The sequence below is a fragment of the Micropterus salmoides genome, unplaced genomic scaffold, assembly GCF_014851395.1.
Source record: "Micropterus salmoides isolate LMB-PRFRI ecotype aquatic unplaced genomic scaffold, ASM1485139v1 Ms_hic_scaffold_4, whole genome shotgun sequence".
Taxonomy (NCBI): Eukaryota; Metazoa; Chordata; class Actinopteri; order Centrarchiformes; family Centrarchidae; genus Micropterus; species Micropterus salmoides.
In genome coordinates, this window is record NW_024043372.1 from 16,427,171 (window position 1) to 16,442,868 (window position 15,698).

The 15,698-nt window shown below is 40.8% G+C and overlaps 1 protein-coding gene across 2 annotated transcripts in view; it reads left to right on the top strand.

Moving 5' to 3' along the window:
- The first annotated feature begins 965 nt into the window (after positions 1 to 965).
- The window catches only part of gli1 (GLI family zinc finger 1), a 53,016-nt gene continuing 38,283 nt past the window's right edge, over positions 966 to 15,698 (top strand). For both annotated transcript variants that reach the window (XM_038696202.1, XM_038696203.1), the window contains exon 1: positions 966 to 1,292. The gene's annotated coding sequence lies outside the window, so the exon portion shown is untranslated. The remainder of the gene's footprint in view (positions 1,293 to 15,698) is intronic.

Sequence of the window (15,698 nt, forward strand, 5' to 3'; positions counted from 1 at the left end):
CTTAATTAATACTCCAATGCTGGAATAATGCAAACTGACCCCAGGTGTCAAATCACTCAAAATGACAATGCACTATGTATGACAACAATTTGGACAGGTGATAACACAGGGGTTAGAATGACACTGACACTGACTACAAGACATGCCCACAAGATTGGTTATTGCAAATGCAAGACCTGCTTCATCTGGTGTTACTTGGTGGTACAAATTTCAAATTAACTAAATTATTGACACTCAGAAGTTAAGGATCTGAAAGTCTGGGGCCCGGGGTTTCAGCCCATAGTCTCCTTGAATGGAAGGATAACTTTATTTTCACAAAGGGACTAACTATGGCTCTACAATGGTCGCATATATTTGATAGGAAATTGTTTGAAAATGAATGTTTTTTATTTTTCACAAATCCTTTTTCTTTTTAGTTTTGTTTGCACATACACTGCATGAATGCATGTTATCTGTATTAAACAGAAGGCACTGGTCCTTGTCCTGACCTGCAGACTGAAATCCAGTCCAGGTTTTGTGGTAGATTTTACTGGCAAGGCGCAGCAATCTGCAGCATCCCCACACGTAGCCAGCCACACACGCTGCCGAGAGGCTGCTATGAAGTTACACCATTAAAGTAAACAAAAACATTTATAGATAGATTATCCCAATTACTAGATAGGAACGCACTTTATATAGACACAGCCATGTCCATGCAAGTATTTGATAAACATATGCATGCTGCAATGTCTTTATATAACTAAACTAGATCGTTAACAATGTATTTTTATTTACTTACAAAGACAACAGGCGAGAAATTGAAAATGTATCTGCTTGGCAGAATGTTCTGTCGTGCATGTTAACTTTGAGGGGAAAACTTATGCAGCGTGCTCCTTTTTTAAGAAAAACAAAAAGTGAACTTCCTGTTTCGGGGTGGTCCACAGACTGTGGGGAAAGGGAGGGGGAAGGAAGGGAAGGGGTGCGCATTCCCACATTGGCTGTGCAGCCAACTCCACGGCGCTTTGCGGGACTCCATAGCCGAACATGGGGTTCAGTTTTGTCGCCGTTTACGTAAAGTGATTCTAGGGGGGGAAAGCCATGGAACAGCGCTTCTGAAACAGGATAAAGTGTGGCTTTCTGTGTAGAATTCAGTCATCTCCATCCGAGTGCGTCTGCCAGAAAGTAGAGAGACTGAGAAGGGAGGCTTTACTTGAAACGCAGACTTTCACAGTCCTTGGACACTCTGAGCTCTTCCAAGGACTCTGGGAATCAAGTCAAAAGTTTCATGCTGAATATTCCTGCATTAACCTGAGGTAAGTAGTGCTGATGAGTCATACTCGCTTTTTAAAATCACTGGCGACCAGTGATAAATTACACATTAACAAGTTTATTCGTGGTTGGAACGTTGTGTTTAATCATTCGGCACTATAATATTTACTTTCTACTTTCTGAAGTGGAAAGAAAAGCTGTTAGTGATGGGATAGAAAGTCCTCTTTTGGCTTTTTATGTTCAGTTGATTGTGCGTCACTTTTATGCTTTGGAAAATCAGAATTAATTAGGCTGGTTAACATTTCCTGTACACTTCAAATTTCAGTAATTGAGCTGCATAATATTTCTACTAACGGACCAAAATGTGCAATGCTTCAGTGACTGTGATAAACGTTTTTTTGTGGATTCATTCACTTGGTCCCTCCTCAGCGCAATGTAGCATTGTTCCTGTTTTTTTTTTTCTATTCACTACAGCAAATTAATGTTTGTTAAGACTTTAGACATAAGAAAATGTGTGCTTGACTACAAGCACAGTTTAAAGTCAACTGGCATAGCAGAGGGTCACAGGGCCACCCCCAGCACAGCTGTTTCTTGTAACCTTAAATACTTCAGGTGCCAATATCTTTTCCAAATGTGAGTATCTCACAGGACACCCACAAAACAACATCATCACTGAGTGCTGTGTTAGGCTTGAGGAGGCTTCAGTTACCTGCTTGTTTCCTGACATGTGCTGGCTGAATATTTCTTTCTTTCCTATGACAAAAAAACGCCAAAACCCTGCATTGAAGCCTTCCATAATCTATCTCTAATCTGAGACATATTATTGAAACTAATCTAATTATCTGTCTAAGAGGTGACTGTAGCTGTTAATGTGGGAAGATTAGACTGCTGGTCTTCATGTCGTGGCCATGGACTGAAGAGCGTCAACACTGGACTCAATAGAACAGCCAAACACTTATTTATTCCAAAGTGACAGTGAGAAGTGCTAAGCACACAAACTCACAACTTCCCAAAACAGTATTTGCACAGACACACTCACATACACATAGAGAGAGTATATTTGTAAAAGGGTCTTTAGTAGATCTCCAAAAACATGAGAAGGAAGGACAATGTTTTATTAGGAATAGTGAAATTGTAGATTTTTTACCAAATAAGTGTCATATTTATTTACTCCGGACAAGAGAGATGTTTTGTGATAACTTTTTAGTTTAAGTTAACTTCATAAGTTTCTGTTTGTTGAGAACAACTTTGCTTGAGCTGGTAAACAAGCGTGTAAGCACCTCAGACATTTTGTTTGATTACAGGAAAACAGTCCCAATGCAGCATGGGATTCATCTTTATGAATATAATCCATAGCTGAAAAGCACCTGGAACCACCTCAAGGTTGAGACGGGGGAGAGTTTAGAGGGAGGAAAGTGCACTTGTCCACTGGCCACGTGTGAAAAACTCTGCAGGGGAGCTTCCTCACCCTCCCTGGTCTTTATCAAGTGTGCTAAGGCCAAAAGGCTCCTTAATGGGAATGCTCCTAAACAAATAGACCATAAAGGAAGCAACTGCCGTCCTGTCCAGTCACAGGTCAGGGCTGATCTGGTATCTCACAAATGTATCAGAGCAGTGATAAGTCTCAATCAGGCTGAAGACAATTAAAGTTACTGGAATGAATTCCTTCTCTCATTAGGCCAGTATAAACAAAGGTAGATGGAGGATTTTAAAGTGGATTGAGCGATGAATCTCTGCTCATTTATGTAAGAAAAATTTAATGCAGAGGCAGTTTGAGCTATGACAGTTGTTTGTTCTGAGATTCGTGAGAGCAAAATCTGGAATATGAAGTATGTCAACATGGATTTTGTTGATCTCTGGCATAAATTATGTGAACAACGTGTTTAATGTCTGTGTTGGCACTATTGGCCACCAGTTACATGACACATGGGTACCCAGAGGCAGGCAGCAACTAGTGGTGTGTTTTTGACCAGAATCCATTTTGGTCCGCTCAGCAAGAAACATGTGTCACGTGATGCCTGACCCCCCCCCCCCCCCCCCCCCCCCCCCCCCCCACACACACGTACAATCCTCCTCCTCCTCCTCCTCAACACCCTCCTCCCACCTTCCAGTGAGAAGGAGGAGGGAGAGAGGGGGAGAAAGACCACCCTCGCTGGGAGCACAGCCCCTCAATCAGGCCCTTTCACACCCTGTGAACCTGAAACAATCAGGGTTTAATAGCAGCTGTCTGTCTGTGCTGGCCCTGGCTAAAACCATGTAGGCTCACAGCGCCGAGCCGATCTGCTTCGGCAGAAGAGAGAACAGAGTAGACAGGCCAGGGGATGCTCCAAAGGACACATAAGCAAAGACACACACAGACACACTCAAACACTCCTTTTCTCTCTTTATCCCCTGCGAGTCTTTTCTCTCCTCATCTTCTAGTTTTCCTTTCGTACTTCAAGGCTCATGAAGGGAAGGTCCGCTCTCTCAGGTCCCTGATGTCAGGGTCTGGTATTTGAAGGTTAGTTTGGTTCATCGGCTTGAGTTTGTGTTGTTTTCAAACTGCTGCAGGGCTTTATTCGCGTTGTGTGGCGTCATTCGTGGACATTGTTCATTGAGACTGGAGTGAATGGATTTTGGTCGTGGCTGTTACTTTGATTATTACTGAGCCAAACTTTATCTCATCAGAGCCATCTGAATACCACAACGAGAGGCCACATCTATCATGTATCTGTATTCACGGTTGAAAATGGTTGCATAAGGTCAGATTGCACTAATGTTTTCCCTGAGTCTCCTGAAGAGAAAACCTCTTCTTAGAAATATATCACTGAACACATAAAATGATGCTGAAATGAAATTGATTGAATGACACCAGTGGGCAAAGGCATTTAACACTTTAGGAAGTTTGAATCTCATTAGCCAAAGGGCACACATAATAGGAAGGGGAAATGTTGCAGTCATGGGAAATATTCTGGAAATCATTGTTCATGGTCACTTGGGGCTTTCCTACCCATTAAAAGGCATATCAGACAAATTGGAGCAATGGAGATTAAACAAACGATAATTATGATGATGAGACAATCATTCCAAAGCAAGAGGTTGCCTATATTACATGTAATTATTTTAGTAGGTGGAAGTTTAAGCCTCATTGTTGACTGGACTGGACCAGCTAATGTTGGGTGTTCTGAAAAAGCAGGATTGCATTATTAGTTTCATAACTTTCCACTATTTTCTGATATTTTATAGACAAAAAAACCAACAGATTAGTCGAAGAAATAGTAAACAGATTATTGCCCTATAGTGATATTGGATGATTCGACAAAAAAACAAACAAACATTGGTAATGTCCAGTGACTGCTATGGTAGGGTTAGGGTTAGCAAAAGGTTGTGGCAAGTAAATTGTGGTCAAGGTATGGTTAGGGTTTGGCAACTAAAACACATGGTTATGGTTGGGGAAAGATGCTGGTTATGGCTTTAGAACATAAGCAAATACTGATGACATGTCTGTGACAGGACATTAACTCTGGTCTCTTGCATAAAGGTCATCCACCACACCGACCTAAACCCTGTCTCCCCAAAACATTATGTTTATAATACTCATAATTTGCAACAGTGAGTGTGTTTTTGTAATAAAGTAAGGCTAGCCACATCATGTTTTATATCAACATAATTGGAAAGTGTTGTGAATTAATGTGTCTGGTAAGTCACAAAATGTAGATAATGAATGTATCTGCAAATCGTTCACTGACTGCTCATAGCAGTATGAAGTATGATTAAACTTTTTTCATGTTATGTCCTCAAAGCCCTTGGTTAAGGTTAGGGAAAGATTGTGGTCATGGTTTAATACAGAATAAGTGACTAAGCATTAGACACGTAATGTTTACTTTATTAATATTGACTCAAACCGTGGTTTTCCTAACCTTTCGTTGCCTAATCTTGACCACATGCAGGATTCAGAATGCAACCCTGGTCTCCCGTATTGCAGTCCTGCGCTTTAAACACCCACCAATCAGTCTTCCCTCAATAGAATAAATGTTACCACTAATCCAAGCAGCAATATGTTTTCTCTAAAAAAAAATTTGGCAAATTAGTAGTAGCTATACAAACACATTTTGTGGGAGACAAGGCTGCTGATCTCCATATCCTTACGTAAGAGTACTTTGCCTTTGGATGTAAATCGTGATCTGTGGAATTGTCCAATATGAATGTAATTCCTAGGATTCTGGGCTGCATATGAGGTTGGGAGCACAACACGCACTGAAACAAAGGTGGGCCAACCCAACAAGGCCCTGCTGATCCTAAAAAAAAAAAAACTCATCTTGGACCGAACAAGTCGTTCTGTCTTTTAGGGCGGGCCTGGTCCTGGGAACACTAGCCATCAACTCACTGCTCTAATACCTTAATGCTAGACATGAAAGTTCAAGTCACATGTGGAGCAGCAGGCACCATTAAGAGTGATGTTGGTTGTATTTTACATCAAATGCAATGTTTTTTCGTAAGCCTGTGCCTGAGGGTGTGTGTGTGTGTGATATAGATGTACGCATGCTTCTGACAGTAAAAGGCAGAGTCGACCCCTTCCCCATCGTCCTCCCTCCTTCTTTGAACGAGGGTGGTGGTTTTTGCTATATTTTGTGTGTGTTTGTGCATGTGTGTGAGCAGTTCGGCAGGCTGACTGTTAACTCTCGTCTCATGTGGTTGATATTAGAAATCAAACTAGTGCTAATAGGATCCAGGTGAGATTGTGAATAGCTTTCACATGCACAAACAACCCACACTGATACTTACTCATTTTCCACTGTGACAATAGCGCGGCTTGTAACAATGGGCTTGTGGATGGGTTTACTTTAAGAGATGGTAGCCGGCTGTGGATGACAAAGGTGAAAAATTAGCAGCGTCTGTGGAAGAGGCAGAGAAAAATGTGATTTTTTTTTTTTTTTTTCAGTTCAGGTTGATAAAAGCGAATCAAGTGCAAGTGATAACTGGATAATTTCTTGCTCACAGGTGTGTGTTTGTGCATGCAGCTTCATTCATATGATTTATATTCTTGCAAGATTTTATACCTGTTTGTGTCTTTGGCTGTGTGTGTGTGTGTGTGTGTCTTTCACTGTGTGTGTTCTAAGCCGCTGATGACTCACTGTGCGCTGTCCTGTCGGCAGGCAGAAAGCGAGTAGGAGGCGGTGTTTGTTATTTCACCAGGTTGCCATAGTGCGTTCGAGTGCTGCCATCATCAGTGTAATTAAACGCAGTGTCTGACAGTCACCCTCCTCACTGCTTGCGTCTCTCTGACGTCCACCAATAAGAAAAAATATGCTGTCAGATAACCAGGGAGGGTCATCCTTGCGATATGAGTTTTTGAAGACTTTTGAGTTCTAAACAAAAGAACGACAAAAAACATCAGTCTGAGACCCTGCTCCAGACTGAATATGCTTTCTTTTTCTTTCTTCCCTCTCCAACAAAACTGCAACCTCTCACTTTAACTTTGAGTAAAGCGGTTAGATTACTCCACCTTTTGCAGTTTGTATGTAAGGCACTATATTTTCAGTGCCGTTTCATGTGATAGGCTGTTACATTTTACTGCTAATGTTAATAATTATTTTCGACTTCCACATAGCAAGGGAGGGACATAGGGAGACAGTGTGAGAGACGCTAAGTTGAGAAAGAGTTCAGAGGCATATCCATGTTTCGTGTGTTTATGATGAGCTTTCTGGACAACAACTCTGTTATCTGAGATGAGATAACATCCCAAGATCCTTGGCTTGGCAGATGTTCTTGGGTAACTCACTGTTCCACATACCACACACAATGCTTAATGTATATGGCTAGTATCAAGATCTCTCTCTCTCTCTCTCTCTCTCTCTCTCTCTCTCTCTCTCTCTCTCTCTATATATATATCTATATATCTATATATCTATATATCTATATATCTATATATATATATATATATATATATATATATATATATATATATAGAAAGTAACATGAACATTTGTGATTACTCATCCAGTGGTTAGCAACATGTTTCACATTTAGACGTTAGATACGCACAAAGATGCCTTTCTTTTAAATATAGAACACATAAAATATATGTATAAAACCTTGACTTTATTATATGTGTGTGTGTGTATATGTATGTGTATATACTGTATATAAAATATATATAAAATGATTGAATTGTCGGAAGACTAGAAAGGCACCATACAACTGCAGTCCATTTACCATTTTGTAAAGGATAAACTGAGTTATCCCAAAATTTCCAAGACAAAAAGTGAAATAAACTTTTTTTTTTTTGATCCCCCATAGGGGACATTCAGATGTAAACTCTCTATAAGATTTGTGTAAAAAGCTTATTTCAGATTTTGAAAAGTGAGTAAATGGAGTTTAGCTGCATTATCTTTAAAAGGCACCAACTATATACATATATTTATGTAAAATGAATGACATGTCATTGTGTTCCAGGTTCATTCCAATGTGTTCCAAAAACTAAATTTTAAACAATGGATGACCCAAACCACATTGCCATTGTTCCTTCGTAATGCATGTTTGTGAGAAAGAAACAGTGTGGTCAGCCTTCTAAAACTCCAAAAGATGAAGACTCTTCCTCCCTGTATGTTTTCTTCTCCTCTTTTTCTTACTTCCCTTCCAAATGTTGCCAATTCTGTGTAAATCTCCCTCCTCTGCCTCGTCTTTTTTAACATTGCCGTTCGCTCTCCTCTCCCTCTGCCACCCAGCCTCTTGCGTCTTTTTCTATTCCTGTTTCTCTGCCCTGTAAGTAAGTGACAGTTGTGTGAATCTTCAGTGGCTTGCTGATGCCACGTTAACCAGATCAGATGCCATAACAGGAAGTCGGTCCACATGCATGGAAGTAGCACAGTGACACAAGCGCATGACTTACTACCACTGCAAGCCAAATGCAGGCCGAGCCGTCAGTGATACACCGACATCAATCTGCTGTAGGTCAAAGGTATCTGCACCACTCAGTCAAACAGTCTCATATTTACTACAACAGATTTGACATGACATTCAGTCTGCAGAGTTCTTTGATCAGTCTTCAGGCTCTGTCACAGACTCTCGCTGATGATTCAGAGAAAACTCTGCACCTTAATTTTAATTTATAAGTAACATCTTTTGATTGTTTTCATAGTAGAAATGCGGATAAATCTTCTTTCAAAGAGAAGCATCTGCAACCAAACCGAGCTTATTTAGGCTGAAGAGCACTACAGCACATGATTAAAAAAGTGATGTGGTGTGCTTGTTTGGTTGGTTTTGTGATAGCTTAAACTAACATGAGCTGACTGGATGTTTTCTTCTATTGCATCAAATTTTGTTTAAAGTTGTATTCCCTGTGGTCCCGTGCCATAAAACGTAAATGGAAACTAGCATTCTACTTTGTGTTGAAGCTGTTTTTGAGAAAATAAATCCCCTCGGGAAACAACAAACTATTGGAAGGTCGTGTTTTGTGAGATATAATTAACGTCATTTCAACAAAGCTTTGCTGTTGTCTTTTAAAGTAGAGAAGCAGACGAAGGATCCCTTGCGATGATCGTACAGTAACACAGAAAAATACAGTTCCTATGCATTTGCAAGCTTAATTAAGCCTGTAGAAAAATAATATTTTTGGCACGCGCTGAGAAAGAGCTTTCCATTTTCATTAACAGTGGAATTTGTTGGAAAGGAAAGAAGGGCAGAAGAGAGTAAAGGGTGAAGAAGAGAAACATTTCATAGTGAGTGTGGAGGAGTGAGAGAGAGAGAGAGAGAGAGATGCAGATTGTTTTAAATCCGCAGCGACTCAGGCTCTCAAATTTATGCCCATGGGCTGCTACTTGGGTGGGCTGCAAGGAGGGCGGTGCACTAGCTGGAGCAGGGGAAAGTTGCAGACTCCAGACTGCTTGCCTTGCTCTGAATCTTGGCTTTTCCTGCTGGAACACATTTACAACTCAACCGTCCTGACTGGCTGACTGACTGCCTGGCCCTGCCCTGCCTGACTTAACTATACCGACAGACTTTTCTGCCGCTTATTGAGCAACCACGGTTTTTCAGTGTTTTAGATGGCATATCTCATTTTAATGACGCCTTTCTTGTTTTTAACTTTGTAACGTCGCTGGAAGCTACAACAAAACTGTTGTGAGCACACAGAAGTTTTCATAGGTGAGAAATGATAAATGGCATTTAGCAGTTTTGGTTCTTTTTCCAAAATGACTCTTTATATAAAGACATTCCACGCTTAAACTGATTTCCTCCAAGAAGTAGTTTGTATGTGAGAAATCATCAGATAAGGCATAATTCTGGCTCCTCTGCATTTCATGCCAGCAGTGACTATTTTACTCAGCATGAGAAGCATCCGGGCCCCCATCTAGCCTTCGAGTAGATGCCCTGATGTTTAGGAAATTCAGTCCTGGATGGAAGCTGCTCATAGTGGTGTCAGTTTTACATATAATAAACGGTCCAATGCAGAAAGAATCCTAGTAAAAAAATTCAAGGATTTCTAACTTGAAATTTAACAGATTGTCTGACATTGAAGCTTTCTGACCTGATACAACACCTTATTGCCTCAAACAATATACATCCATTTGAATTCTCCTTCACGTTGTGTTGTGCTTAAACACTGAAAGGCCTGTTCAGCGCCGAGTTTCTCTAACTTTTGAAAACAGGGAAGTTTTCTCTGCCTCAGTAACAGCGCAGGACTGAATACACAGTGAGGGGATGACATCAGCAGCATGTAAATCAGTTCGCAGCAGAGCAATAATCTAAAACTTCAAATTTAGAGGCTGGCTGGTTGGTTCACCACGATAATGTGCTGACACACACACACACACACACACACACACACACACACACACACACACACACACACACACACACACACACACGTGTCCATGCACGCTTACACACTACAACAATAAGAGGCCAGAAGGAAGTAAACAAGTGGTTGCTTCAGTATGAGCAGGGATCATTTATCTTCACATTTTAAGGCTTTAATCACAAAATTGTATTTAAAAAAACTAAACAAAGTAAAACACGTTATCCTAGAAGTTAAAACATTAAAACGCTGCTTTTAAAAAGAAAACAAATGCATGTGGGTTTATTTCTTCTTCCCATCAGTCTTGGTTCATTCCAGCCAGTGTGTCTGGCTGCTTTGTGAGCTAATTCGCTCTGAAGGTATTATGGTTATTGGAAGGCTTGTAAACCATTAAGTCTTTATTTACAACAGAAAGAAAAGAGGGTCTGGGTAACTGTGTGGGGGTGAGCTAGGTCTTGGTACGAGCGCTGACCCCACTGTAAGTGATCAGAACAACTGAATTTCTCAACCGGCCAGCCAGCAGGACATCTGGTCCTATTTGTAGCAAACTGCAGCCCACTCCTCAATTACATAATTGTGCCCATTAATTACAAAAGGAGGGCCTTCATTTCCTGGAAGCCAATAACTAACAAAAAGAAAGCCAGTATAGAAGGACTCTGAGACACACATGATTATAGTGTGTTTGGTGAGACATGAAACATGGCCTCCCATGTATAAGAGCAGCCCAAGGTTAAAAAGCCACATTGTATATTGTATTTCCAGTGTTATGCTGAGAAGAATGCGTGTGATCATCCGTGAAGCTTATATAAATCTTTATTTTATACGTTAGAGTCACATTTCAGAAGAGCAGGGGTGAAGTGACGTGACAGCACATTTGGTTAATCGCTGTCCTTGATGTTCTTCAGTTCGTTGTTTCTTCATCATCAGTAGCCACTGTTTTTGAACCACACACAAAGCTCCCTGCAGGTTATTTCTCCCGGAGAAGACGCGGAGAAATGGCTCACCTGCATGTTGTGACTGGATGGATGCAGGAGTGATGGCTGTGGTGGGTTTCACACCATGGATGTGCTACTGAGGAGAGATTCTGTTTGAGGGGAATGTATGGTTACTACCTCAAAGTTCCAGCATGATTTGGAGAGAATGTATAGACTGATTTTAAAAATGATGCATGACCCTATAATACTGGGATGTGCCATTTTTGATTTCCAAATGCCTACGTCTCAGTTTTTAATTGAGCAGAATTCAGCTCATTGTAAGAATTGGATGACATTTTGTTCAGTTCCTGTCCACATTGGCCATGAAGATATAATTTCCTGAAGCTATTTTAATGTACTGTAAGTGATCAGGGGACAAGATTGTTTTCATTCTGGATTCATTTATACATTACATTATGTTACATTTATTCATTTAGCTGACGCTTTTATTCAAAGTGACTTACAATCGCTATTTATGTCAGATCGTATGCCTCTGGAGCAACTAGGGGTTAAGTGTCTTGCTCAGGGACACAATGGTGGATGTGTCACAGTGAGGATATGAAAATGTGAGAGAATAGTGAAAATGCTTCCCACAGCCAAAGTGACATTTTCAAATGTATTGTGTGACCAACAGTCCAAAACCCAAAGATAATAAGTTATTATCACCTCTGATTACGAAAAGCATAAATTATTGATTAATTATCAAAATGGTTGCTAATTCATTTTCTGTTGATCAGCTAATTGAATAATGGACTGATCATTGCAGCTCTAAACAATACTTAACAAGGATGCAAAATGGCGCAAGTGAGGATGCAAAACAGCGTTAGTTCTGTGGTTCCCATGCCGTGAGCTGACCTGCTGCTGCACTCAGCATGAAACAAATGTTGGAATGACAATGCGGCTGTCGCAGCTGTTTTTTAAGATCCAGAGCCGTAGTCCTCCTCCTCCTGTACTTCTTTCTCCTGATGCTCCTCTTGTCATCATCACTGTCTTTATGCCAGGGGGTGCTGAGTAGGGACAGGAGCACACAGTAATGCACCTGCTAGCAGATGCTTGAGGAGAGCGCTAGACAACGGAAGAGTAACTGGTGGGGGAGAGATACTGTCTCTCTGTGATTGTCAGAGAGAGACAGAGAGAGGGCAGGGAGTGAAAGGAAGAGGCTGTGAGAGTGAGTTTCTTGGTTTTTGGACTGCGGGGAGGATTGAGGTACCACGCTGGGCATTTATGCCGAGGCTTATGGGACCAGACTCGGCTGAATACACAGAGGGTCAACAGGGATCCACGCTCACTTTTCTTTTCACACAGAGTACAGCGCTGTGTGTTCATCCTGTGATAGACTGGCGACCTGTGCAGGGTGGTTCCCTGCCTTTCGCCCAGTGCATGCTGGGAAAGCCCCCCCAACCCACCCCTATCCCAGACCCTGAGAACCAGTAGAGAATGTAGGGATGAATGGATGAAAGATGCTGCCTGTATCTTTCTCATTACATCACACTCTATACATTGCATAAACTGGCACAAGACATGTTTATTTTGTCTGTATAGTCCTTAAAATATATACATATAATTTCCAACACCCATTGTTTAAAAGTTTACCAAGCTCTTCTCTAATCGAAATATTGACAGATTTGTGAAATATTATACAGATTTGTTATTTTGAAATTAAAGTGAATGTACACATGACCAAAATCTTACACATAACCTAAACAACAACTTACCCAAACCTTGACCAAAATAATGTAGCTTAACTTTATATATTTTTTAAATAAACAAAAATTACTAAAAATTATAGATTACACAAAAGACTTTATATTTAAAGTTCTTTGCCACGTTAATACTGTCTGTTTGACTCACAGTTATTGCACTATTTTGTGTTTATATTATGAGAAACTTTACTATACTGTACAGTCTTTGTCAGTTGTTGTTGTTCCTATAAACCTCACAGTTTCTGCTAATGTGATGATGCAGCAACAGGCTGTGACTGTTAGACTTTCCCGACTGATTATTTCCCCAGCAGTTGAACCTCGTTTTCCCTCACTCTGTTCCCGTTATTTCTGTTCAGGACGGGACAGGCAGTTGTTCTGCTGTGGCGCATTTATTGGCCCTCATTAGCTCGCACCTGTAGTCTATTAAAAGCCCTGGTTTTACTGACAGACGGAGAGATCTCAGTGTGGTGAGAAGAACCCTTCATTTGGGATATGAACAGAAATTTGTTGTGCTGTGGAGAACAATTGCTGGATGTTCAAAGTTCCAAACACTGAAACCCACAGGATCCCATTCAAAGGGGTTATTTATCGACTCTTGTCTTCTCGTGCAGCTGTGGAGCAGAAATGTGGTGAGCACTTGTGCATGTCAATGTGTCTGTGTGAATGTTAAGTGCTGTGTGCATGTGCTAGGGCGTACAGTGGGCGAAGGGTCCCAGATGTGTATGTTGTGTGAGGAGGGAAATCGTTGGTGATTAGCAGAGTTTTTGGGTCCAGGCTTGTGTCCGATTTCTGTAATTTGACAGGTACAGACATTGAACTACTCTGCTGAAACAACACTTTATAAAACAATTCATCTTACATATGTAAAATTTAAAGCGGGCTGTGACATTGTAGAATGAGTTTGGATACAAAGTCAAATGATCACAAAACTGGAGTTCCTCAGTAGGTTGATATTTCCTTCCCCATCTGAAACCAGATTTGTTCCTCCCTTATATCTCTACTTAAATGTGTTGCATTCGATCAGGACTGAGGTTTTAGAGGGGCAAATAAATAATGACAGCAGGGGCCTGATGGTTCAGTGGACTGTGGGATCTTGACCAACATCTCAGATGCTTTTCTCTCCCATTTTTTGTGCATCTTTTTCTTGCAGTAACCATTTAAGTAACTTTAAGTAAGTTGCAGCACTAACAAATCAGTGAATAATCACAAAACTGATCAACAAGTGAGCAGATCCCTTTGCATGTAGTTCCAGTGTGTGGTGAGTTGAGTCCTTGTGGCTGCATCCCTCCTCCTCTTCCTCCCCCATCTTGTGTGTCCCAGCACACACTCCAGCTTCCTGTGGGATAGAGCCGAGCCTCAGGGCAGGGGGATGTCTGTTTTCAACCAACGAGCTCTGTCACACATGCTCCAGCTTGTCAGGCTGAGTTTGTGTGAGGGTGATTGGGTGTCAAAGTGACTGTATGCATGCAAGTGCCTATACTGTGTGTGTGTGTGTGTGTGTGTGTGTGTGTGTGTGTGTGTGTGTGTGTGTGTGTGTGTTGCTGTTTCGATGTTCAGAGATATGGGTGTTTTCTCTCTGTGGGTGGAGGTGACTGTCTAGGACATGATGAAAAATTCAATTAGTAGGAGTTCACTGTGTACCAGGTTCATCTCAGGTTGCCTAAACACAACTTAGTTTTTGTGAGTCTTATCTCAAGGGACAGCAGCGGTAGATCTCTCTAAAAGCCTCTGTAAAACTTTTAGACTTTTGTTGCAGTGGAAAATAAATAGTATGCATATGCACACAATTACCAGTAATCTTCATTAGTGTACAACTTCTAATTCAAATGAGACAAACACAGTGCTCATAAAATATCAAAAAAAACTCATAGATTAGAGATATCAAAATTGTTACTAGCTTGCCAAATTTAATTTATATTTTGACTGTAAATCTGGCTTTTATGTTTATTAGTTTATTAGGATCCCTGTTAGCTAACACCATGATGTCAGCTTGTCTTCCTAGGTTCCGACAGGTTGTTGCACAGTTAAAACTTTGCAGTCTGATAATGCAGTTTACCTTTCAGATAAGATAGGGCTGCATTAATATAGCAATCATTTTCTCGATTGTCAGAAATAGTGTGCTTATTTTGTTTGTTCAACACTCCAAAACCCAAAGATTAGTGATTTACTGTCACATAAGACAAAGAAAAACAGCAAATTTGCTCAATTGAAATGCTGAAACTTGGGGATGTGACATGAGAAATAATCAATTATCAAAATAGTTGTTTGTTCTAAAATGTAAACTGAACATATTTCAGTATTTGTTTTTTATCCTACGGAGTGAGAGTGAATCTGAAGATAATGATAAATCTCTCTCCTTAGAAGGCATGGTGTTCTGCTCAAAAACAAGTCATCCCATTAACAAATGCCCTCAGTCATATTTTATGCACTCTGTTTTTTAAACTCAGGAAACTAATTCTGTGGTTTTTCTTGAAAGCAAGCTGTTTAGTACTATAATTTCACATAGTCAGGGTTATGGCATGTTTATGTGGTTCCACATCATGCCTGATCTCTCACAGGCAGAATGTTAAGAGACAGTCTGCGGTATACAAACATCAACGGGATCTGTGTGTATTTCTGTGTAAGCAAAGCTGTGTGTCTTTTAAGTTGAACCTTTTACTCACACGTGCACACGCGTACACACACACACACACGCACACACACACAGTGGCTTTCTGTACCTCACTACTTCTTCCCCTGCTGGTTGGCCATCAGAGCAGACTGGTGGTGTGTCTGAGGTGTGTGGCTTACCACCATGTCACTGCCTGGAGGGCTCTTGCTGTCTGTTGTCACCTATGCACACACACACAGACACACACACAGAGTTGTGTTTCACTTCTCTGATTGATCTGAAGGAACTTTCACCATCAACCTGAACACATAAATACAGGTAGGCCTACACAGTCCCTCAAACCAGTCTGTTAAGCAGTTTGTACTTTGTACAAAACGAAATGTAAT